Below are 9,907 nucleotides of genomic sequence, written 5' to 3'. Positions count from 1 at the left end.
GGGCAGGCTCCCGGCTCCGCCCCCTGGATGGCGTCCGCCCCGCCCGCCCCTCCCGAGCCGGTGCGCTGCCAGGGAGCTGAGGCTGAGGCCCAGGTCGCCCGCCCCGCCCCCCCGCCCAGAGTTCAAGGCCATTTCCACGCACCCGGTGCAAGGAACCCTTTACTCGCGGGACTCCTGTTCAAGGCTCCCCGTACGGAGAGAGAGAGCCCGCGGGACCGCCGCTTTGGCAAGAACACACCCATCCGTCGGTGGGAGGATAGAGGAAGTTTGTTGCTAAAAGCTGCGAAATTCAACCTCAGCTCCTCGAATGAACAGAACGGGAAACCCAAGGGTCAAGAGATGGCGGGGAGCTGAGTTCAGAGCCGAAAACTTCGCGTTTCTGGAAGGCAAGATGAAAGAGGAGCCCCAACATTGATGCCGAGACAGTGGGCGGAGCAATACTGAAAGATAACCGCAGCAAAGAGATTTAACTCACCCTTCTCCAAGATTTGGGGCGCGGGGCCTTATTTCCTGGCCTTTCGGCCCTGTCTCAGAATACTGAATATGGTGCGTTCCCAGTTCCGTTTGTTGACTGGGTGGATTTGGAGTGTCCGTGTCCGTCCCCATCATTGATGGGATAAAGAACATAAGGGGGAGTGAAGGAAAAGAAGTAGATAGGTAAGAAGAAGATGAGCGAAGTGGGGAGTTAGCCTTTCAAAAGACTCCTTGATTCTTCTTTCTTCTGGGTCTTCAGTTCCTACCAGCAAAGAATGAATTTTCCCCTCTCATCGTGAGGATTAAGTTGGAAGGAAAAGGGCTGGCTGGAGGTGGGGGAGACTTTAGGAGTTAGGACACAGCAACATAGCATCTTCAAGCGTGATGTTTTTATTTACCAAGAGAAAGAAATAATGGTTCTTTTGAGTTCAACTGAGTAAATACTGTTTAGGGAAAAGAATTTGCCAGACCTGGAAATATTAAGACAAGAAAAACTGGACTCTGACTTATGGGACGCATGATTACAGCATGAATACATAATTATAGCATGAATAACAATGCCTACCACCTACACAGCACCTACCATGGGCCTTGCATTGTGCTTAGTACTTTGCCTAGGTTAACTCTCTTCTAATTCTCAGAACCACCTCTGAGGCAGTTAACATTATCCCAGTTTTATAGGTGAGAAAAACTGCGGCACAGAGTGGCTGTGTAACTTCCCCTAGGTCACACAGGTGGTGAGTGGCAGGTCAGGGCGTGGGCTCCAGAGCCTCTGCCTTCACCATACTGCTTCTGTGAGGGCTGGGCAGGAAGGAAAGCTGTACTCAAGGAGCGCTGTAACATCTAGAGTTGTACTGAAAATTATTTTTAAGATGACTAATTCTAAGAATTCAAACAGGAAGAATTGAATGCTGTTTTCATAAGGCTTCCAGAAGAGAGAGATGAAGAAAGGAACCTTGCCAAAGGTGAAGGGTCCATACATGTGGTACAGGCTTGCATGCAGGGCCTGGGGCTCAAGCTGCCTGGGTTTGGATCCAGCAAGCCTTAGGTGCCCAGCTAACTTGTTTATGCTTCAGATTCCTCTTTGGTAGAAGAATATCTGCCTCATAGGTAGCTTAAAGCCAAATGTCATGATGAGTGCAAAGTGCCTAACACTATACGTTGTGAGGAGTCAATAAGCATTGACCATCAATTAAATCTGAGCCTCCACGTGAGAGCGTTGGCTCAGATCCCGGTCCCATTGATCACTGGGTCTTCCAGTGCCGGGCACAGAACTGTGTACTTAATAGATGCTCTATAAAATTGATTAGATGGATGAGTGCAAGATGTTGGACTTGGCGTAAGGAAAAATTGGGAACAGAGATACTGAGTGCATGATGAAATAGTAATAATACGTGCTACATATTTTTGCATGTTTTCTCATATTCCTTCTTGCCATCCTCGCTTTATGAATAAGTAAAGTGAGGCCTAGAGACTGAGTAATAACTTGCTTACATAACTAAGAAGTGTCAGGTACCCCATTTGGACTCAGGTCAAGAGACTCTAGAGTACACGTTCCTTATCAGTGTGTTCCCTGCCTCATAACATAGCAGGAAAGCAGGGACAAGGGAAGAGGCAGATTCTTGGGCAATGTATTGCAGCTGTTGTGTCATCTATAACCTGGTTTAACATTCTTCACTTTAGGTAGAGGTAAGGATGTGTATGCGTGTGTGTGTGCACATGTACATACATAATTTTAAACCTTAGAGGTGGTTAGTTATCATTTGAAAACCATAATCAGTAATTCAAATCCCCAACCCTGGTAGTTAGCATTAAAAGATTCCCAACTTTGGAGACCACTGTATCAAGCATCACCATTTAAATCTGCACCTGGAGAGTTCACTCATTAGCTCAAGATACTAGAGATAATTATTCATGGGGAAGCCACTTAGCAAGACATAGTATATAAGCAGCTCCTGCTCTGTGTAGAGTAAGAATGAGAACAAGGTTCTCATACCAGTGGCGTGGGTTTTGGCTATCTTAGTCCACTCGAGTAGCTGTAACAAAAAAGCATGAGCTAAATGGCTTATAAACAACAGACTTTTTTATTTCTCATAGTTCTGAAGTCCAAGATCAAGGTGCCAGCAGATTCACTGTCAGGTAAGAGCCCACCACCCAGACACACCTTTGCTGTGTCCTAACCTGGCGGAGGGGGCAAGAGAGTTCTAGGGGGCCTTTCTGTAAGGGAGCCAGTTCCATTCATGAAGGCTGTACCCTCATAACCTAATCACCTCTCAAAGCCCCAACTTCTAATACCATCTCCTTTGGGGTTAGGCTTTCAACATAGGAAGTTTGGGGAGACACAAATGTTAAGACCATAGTGGCGACTCTAGAACACTCTTGTGTGCTGTGTCCACCTATTGACAAGGAATATTCTGCTTTTTGATCCAAGGTGAACTGAATCCTCCTTTCGAAACTTTGTCTCAGACCAAGGCTTTTCGTCACATGCCTGTTGAAATAGCTCGTTGAAATACGAAGGACAGAGCTAGATCTTCATTGAGTTTCCAGAACAATAGATCCTAGGACGATTTTCATACCTCCTCGGAAATAGACATTTGTGTGTGATGGATTTGGGTTTAAGCCTTGTGTTCACTGGACCCCTCTACTTAGCAGTGAGTGGGATTGACTGCATGACCAGAAGTGGATTTAATCAGGCAGAAGGAGTGTTGGTGAGGCCCAGAGAAAGGCAGCCTGGTTTCTGCACAGTCCTGGGGAATTAAAACCAGAATGAAGTAAGTCCGGTAAGGACAGAGCAGGAGTTCCCAAACCACGTGATAAGAATCACTTGGAAGACTTTTTAAAACACAGACTGCTAAACTTTAACCCCAGAGTTTGTGATTTGTTAGATTTGGGGTAGGTCTTGAGAATTTGCCTTGAATTTGTAATGTTGTTGGTACTGGTCCAGGAACCACACTTTGAGGACCACTGGGCTAGAGCATAAAAGACTATGAGGAAGATGGTGAGAATTGAATCCAGAGAGGCTGGTAGGGCCTTGTAGGCCAAGTGAGAAAAGTTGAATTATATCCCAGGGGTTCATGGGAAACCAAAGGAGTGACATGACCCAGCAGATGCTTTAGAAACATCACTCTGCAGTAAGAATGGATTAAGGAGGGGCTAGGGAGCTTGCCTCTCCCGGAGATGGGCAGAATGGTTGGTGGCCTTGGGGAACTAATTGGAGAAGCAATGGGGATTAATTAGTTCCTAACATCCTTAGAACTGAATGGCTTTGAGAAATATTTGGGAAGGGGGCTGATAGTTATCTGCAACTGGTCGGATGTGGACAGAGGAACAGCATAGAACAGGGACAAATTAAGGAAGGTGCTTAGGTGTGGAGAATCTGGTGGAGAGGGTTACCTATTCATGGATCTGGGGACCAGAGGGCAAGGAGCAATAGATAGAAAAGCAGGGGGTTCATTGAAAGCTCTGATTTCCATTAGGATATTTTTGGAAAAATCTTCATGTTTTCTTCAAAGTGGAACAACAAAAGTCACATTATCATGATCATCGCTTTCAGGCTCTGAACTGAGTCCACACAATAAATTTGTTATTGGCTTATTGTTAAAATAAATTTGTTTATTGTTACATTAGCTCTTTCTGGAGAAAAATCTGAGTAATGTCTCCTGCAGCTCAATACTGTGAGGGATGGGATAGCTGGCTTCCATGATTTTGGAGCTTGAAAACTGTGTACTGCTTTCTGCTCTAATAAGAAACATCATTTTCTTGTGCTTCCAAACCCTATCAAGAATTGCATAACTGATGATTTACAGTTATGAACTGGAAAAATAATTCCATCCTTTACACATGAAGAGCTCCTAGGAACTGATCTAAAAAAAAAGAAGCCAACATCCTCAAAGTTAAAAAAATAAAATTAAATTAAAAAGACAAGGAAGTTCACAGAAAAATAACCACAAATCTCTTTGAATATCTGAAAGTGTGCTTAAACACGGCTGTACTAACCGAAGGAAAGATAAAACACATTGGGATATCATGTTTGCAAACAAGTGAGAATTGAACAACAAAACCTGTTGGTGATGCTTTGGGGAATTCTTACCCATTGCAAAATGTTACAACTCCTGTAGTGAGTTATGACGTATCTGTCAAACATTCAAGTGAAATTACCTTGGACCCAGATTGAACCCCTTTTGATTCACTTCCAGGAATTTATCCCATAGATACACCTGCAAATATACAAAACAAGGTATGCACACAACTACTCACTGCAGCACTGTTTGTAACAGCGAGTAATTGGACTGGTTAAATAAACTAGGGCATCCTAGGCAGGTATAAAATAAGATTAGTGAAGATCTCTTTGTAATGATACAAAAACATGTCCACACATTATCCTTAGGTAAAGGGAATATGTGGAACTCTATGTAGTCTGCTACCTTCTGTGACATAACGGGAGAAAAGAAGCATATATATTCGTATCAGCTTGTTTTTATATACAAATATTGGAAAGAGGGGTGCCTGGCTGGCGCAGTTGGTGGAGTGTGCAACTGTTGATCTCGGGTTGTGAGTTTGAGCCCCACATGGGGTGTAGAGATTACTTAACAATAAAATCTTTAAAAAAGTTGAGAAGATATACACAAGAAACTAACAAACTAGTTTCCTATAAATAGGGCAAATGGAACAGGAGGAGACTTATTATAACAGGAGGAGACCTTATTATATCAGTGTGATCTTTGGAACATGTAAGAAGACATGCCTATGAAAACAATGACTCACATGGCGGATGAAAGTGCATAAATTCACACACACGATGTGGAGATGCTGCTGCTCTTGCTTCATGCGTCAGTGGGAACACTTGTTTCAAAGAACAACAGACTGCATGTAACACTTATGCTGTGGCAAGATACCAGATGTGATCACATCCCCTCACTAGACCCTGTGTTCTGGAACAGTGTGCGATGGGGCCGTGGGAAATGGAGGCGAGGGAAGGAACATTCCTTGTTGTTCACATTTAGTCATATCAGATGAGCACGGACAACTGCTTACTTGGCACGGAAGACCCATTACCAACAAGATACCCTCACCTTTAAGGAGCTTCCGTTTGGGGTGGGAGGGAGATATAGTTTTAGGAGGGGAAGGAAGGAGGACAGAAAAGAAGGAGATGAGGAAGGGAAAGAAAGACAGAGTAAACAAATTGTCTGCATTCTTTTATGGAGTGGTCAATCAGTTGTGGCCGCAAGAGAAGACAGAGAGGCTCTAGAAGAAACAGAGCCAGGACATGCAACATCCAGGTGGCTAGGGAGAAGAGTGGTGCCAGATGAAGTTGGAGAGGGAAGCAGAGCCCAGATCACACAACACTTTGCAGGCCTTCTCAAACAGATGGGATGAGCACAAAGGTTTCAAGCGGGCCATGATGTGATCTGAGTACTTTGCTACCAAGTAGGAAGTGGCTTAGAGAGGGCAAATCCCGGAAGAGAGGAGCCCACTAGAACACTTCCGGGTCAGAGGTAATGGAGGGCTCAGCCACAGAGCTGCTGGTGGAGTTGGCACAGAATGGATTGGAAACATCACTTGGAGCTAGAATGAGGTAGAGCCTCTGACGGCTAAGGACAAGGACAGAGTCAAGATGAAGGCAAAGTTCAAGCTGGCAATGTTAATTACGGGGCAATCAGTGCTCAGGTGGTATGTCAACCGATGGAATGAATGAGAAGAGATGAATGAGGACGAGCAACTGATTCTGGACCCTACGGAACCACTACACTTCTATTCTGAATGAGGTGCGGGAACCAGCAAAGGAGGCTGTTAAAAAAGAAACAACAGACCCTAAATTGAGTCATTTGTGCTAAGCGCACATGACCAGAGACCTCATACCTAACCTAACTGCCTCTCCCAGGAAAGTAATCTCAATCAGTCAGTCTGGAATTAACTAGTCAGCATGAGCAAGGTCATAGGCCTGGTAGACAACTGCCTTCCCCCAGAGAAAGGTGACCTTGCCTGAAAAATAGTCTCTTTGCTAGGATAACTTTCTGGTTCCACTGCCTTCTGCCTATCAAAGTCTTTCATTTCGTACAGCTCATGGGATCTGCTTTCTGTTTGCTAGATGGGATGCTGCCCACTTCATGATTCATTGAACAACTAAGCACATCTTTAAAATGTACTTAGTTGAATTTTGTTTTTTTAGCAAGACAAAAAAATTATTATATCCTTTAAATTCTTACAGAACGAGTATTATCCTGACTTTAGAGATAAAAGTGAAGACAGAAATCTGTGACAAAGAATAAACAGTATCTCTGTGATCTGTCAGCAAACGATTTCCAGAAAAAAAGAGAGACAATGCAGAAAAGTGCAAGTGGGAGACCAGAGCAGAGAATATTTTTAACAGACTGTAGCCTACCAATATCAGCACTAGCAATGATAGGAAAATCACCACTGTGCAACTCCGATATAATAATCATCCAGGCAAGAATCATTATTGGATGCTTCAACCGAACAGAGGAAATGTTTTAGGGACCAGAATATTCACATGGATTTACACATGGCGGGAAAAGATAACTAGGTAATCTGGTGGTCACCACCGGAGTCAGTTATTCATATCCAGCATCACAACCAGTGGAACGACCTGTCCGTATATTCCGATATACTGCAATGTGAAAAACACATTACTTGTTAAATATTCTTGTCAAAGTTGCTTAAATGAATCTAATCGAGCCTTGAGTAATTTTACAGGAAACTTCACAGGAAATACAAGTGATATTGACTGAATTAAGCCAAAGACTCCAGGGAGAAACAATCAAATAAATTCAGAATACAGGGCATTCCAGAGGATCTTGCCCGCACTGGAAACAAGTGTCATGAAGGAAGAAACAAGTGTCATGAAGGAACAAACAAGTGACAGAGCAATGGTTTCAGATTAAAAGGCAGCTAAGAGACGCAACAAGCAAATGAGAACCTTGACTGGATCCGATTGGGGGTGGGGTTGGGAGGGAAAGCAAGTATTAAAGGTATCTGGATTATGTACAGATAAGCAACTATTAAAGGAGATTTGAATTTGGATCAGACAGCAGGTGGCATGACAAATGCATCACTAATACTCTTAGGTGTGTGTCCGGATTACACAGTGGTTACGGAGGAGAATGGCCTCGTGTTGAAAGGAGGCGAGCTAAAACGGGCAGAGGTGAGGGTTTATCGTATCTCCAACCGGCTTTCAAACAGATTTGGAAAGATAGAGCAAATGTGGCAAAAAGGTCATTTGTGAACAAAACTGAAGGACATACATTAGGTCACCGAACTACTCTTTCGACTTTTCTCCACTTGTCAAAAGTTGTGTGTGGCAGGGGGAAAGTAGGTTTCTCCAAATTATTCCCTGACCACATTTCTTTGTTGAGTTCCTTCTAATCACTCCATCTATCTCTCTATCTATCACCTAGCTAGCTGGCTAGTAATTTTCTCATTTGCTGAATCTCCCACTAGAATACAGGCATTATGTCTAGTTCACGGCTGTATCATAATTCCTAGCTCAAGGCTGGCCACAGAAAAGTCCTTCAGTGTCCTTAAACTTTTTTTTAAGTGAACTGGAAGTTATTCTCTTTGCAATAATAAAAATTAGATGAGGCTCCCCCCTGCCCTTCTCTGCCTTCTGCTTTATGGAATAAAAATCCTGAAAACCAGGATCAGAAAACTAAGAGAGCTGTTGGGGTTCTCTCGACCCTGCTCCTTACACACTCAGGAATCCATTTGTGAAAAGGCAACTGAATAATGAAAATTATGAGTAGCCTAAGAGAAGTGGCTACTTCTCTTAAGTGGTATGGTAGTGGGTACTGTTTTAAGTCTTCATTGTTTTGCCAGGGAGACACTCACCAGCCTGGTTAAGTCTGAATCCAGAACAGGATTCCAAGTGAGCAGATCGAAATTAGTTTAGAAAAAGGATCAGCCTCAGAGTAGTTATCATTAATAATTAATCCACATACAAAATAAGAAAAAAATATTGTATTACAGCTTATATTTAATTTTCCTTATTCCATGTATTAGGAACTCATGTTCTCATTTAGCTGTTGTAAAAGAGCTGAGGTTTTGTGAAGAACCAAAAGTGTATTCAGATAAACCTACTGTCACTGAACAGGAAGTCAGGTTAAAAAGCAAGAAAACACTCACACCCTTGTGGGACCTGTATCCACCTAGTGGTGACATATCCCAATTGCAGTTTTAGTCCTTGAGTGACTTGACTTCCTAATAACCAACAATAAAACTCAATATTTGATCAAAATAAGATCATAATGTATAAATGCAGTCCTTATGCTTAGAGAAAACAAAATCCCTGACCCAGTGAGGCCAAAAGTATTTTAAAAATTCTTTTTGTATTTCTAAGATAACTAATACCTGAGCTCATTAAAATCATACTTACTTTTGTTCAAATAAAATTTCGAATAAATGCAATAGAAAACAAGTTTACTTTATACCTTCTGTATTCTGCTACTTTTCATGAATGTAGGTCTTTAGATAGTCACTATTATCATCCATTATCTAATACGCTTCTTGGATTTGGATCTCGGTGACTAATATTTAATCTTGCTTTATTCGTCTGTGACATATTTTTTCCTATGGACAAGGAAAACAGCAAAAAACAGTAATTATTTTAGCATGAAAGAGCTCCAATAGACATTAGTCAGAGACTATTTTAAAATGTAAATAAAAACACAAGTCAAGTAGACAGTGGCCAAGGTGAAGAACCATTCTTCAGTTTACATTTAAAAATCATTAAAGGATTCATTGGAAGAAGGAACTTAAATTGATACCTAAGAAAACTCTACAGTACGTAAACTAGTAAATAAGGAGACCTCATTAACTACACGGCAGTGCCTTCATGGGGGTGAACTTTCAGCCCATGGCATCAGAACTAGGTGGGGAGCCCCACTAGGTGTGACCTTGAACATCTGTGAAATGTTAACAGTTTGTACTATCAATACCTACTCCCTCAGGATTGTAATTAGGACTCCATGAGATAATGAATGTGCCATTTTTCATGCATTAACTGGCAAATTTAAGGAACTGGCAAATATTGTCCTGATGATGCCGAAAATGGAAAAAAAAAAAGTAGAAGAAGTGGAATGCCTTGGTAAGTTACAATGGAGAGAAACACATGCAAGCCTTTCCTCAGGGCTTCAGATGATTTTACAGGACATTTAATGAGTGGAAAGAACTCTCCTATGGGAGGCAGACACCTTTCACCATGATCCCAGCATTGCTAGGACTAACCCTACTGGATAGCTGACTTCATTTCTCCCGATGAAGTTCATGGTTGTGTTCAATGGGGAGGTGGCACGACCCGCCAGGTCCAACCTTTTATCTCCTCTTGGTAGGCAAGGTGGGCTGCCATTAAGAAAGAGAGCTGAAGGGAACACTCCATACTCACTGAGAACTGGAGTTGCTGTATTTAGCTGATGCTTTG

Source organism: Lontra canadensis, unplaced genomic scaffold, assembly GCF_010015895.1.
Source record: "Lontra canadensis isolate GAN:19392208 unplaced genomic scaffold, GSC_riverotter_1.0 scaffold2, whole genome shotgun sequence".
Taxonomy (NCBI): domain Eukaryota; kingdom Metazoa; phylum Chordata; class Mammalia; order Carnivora; family Mustelidae; genus Lontra; species Lontra canadensis.
Note: the sequence above shows the minus strand (reverse complement) of the source record.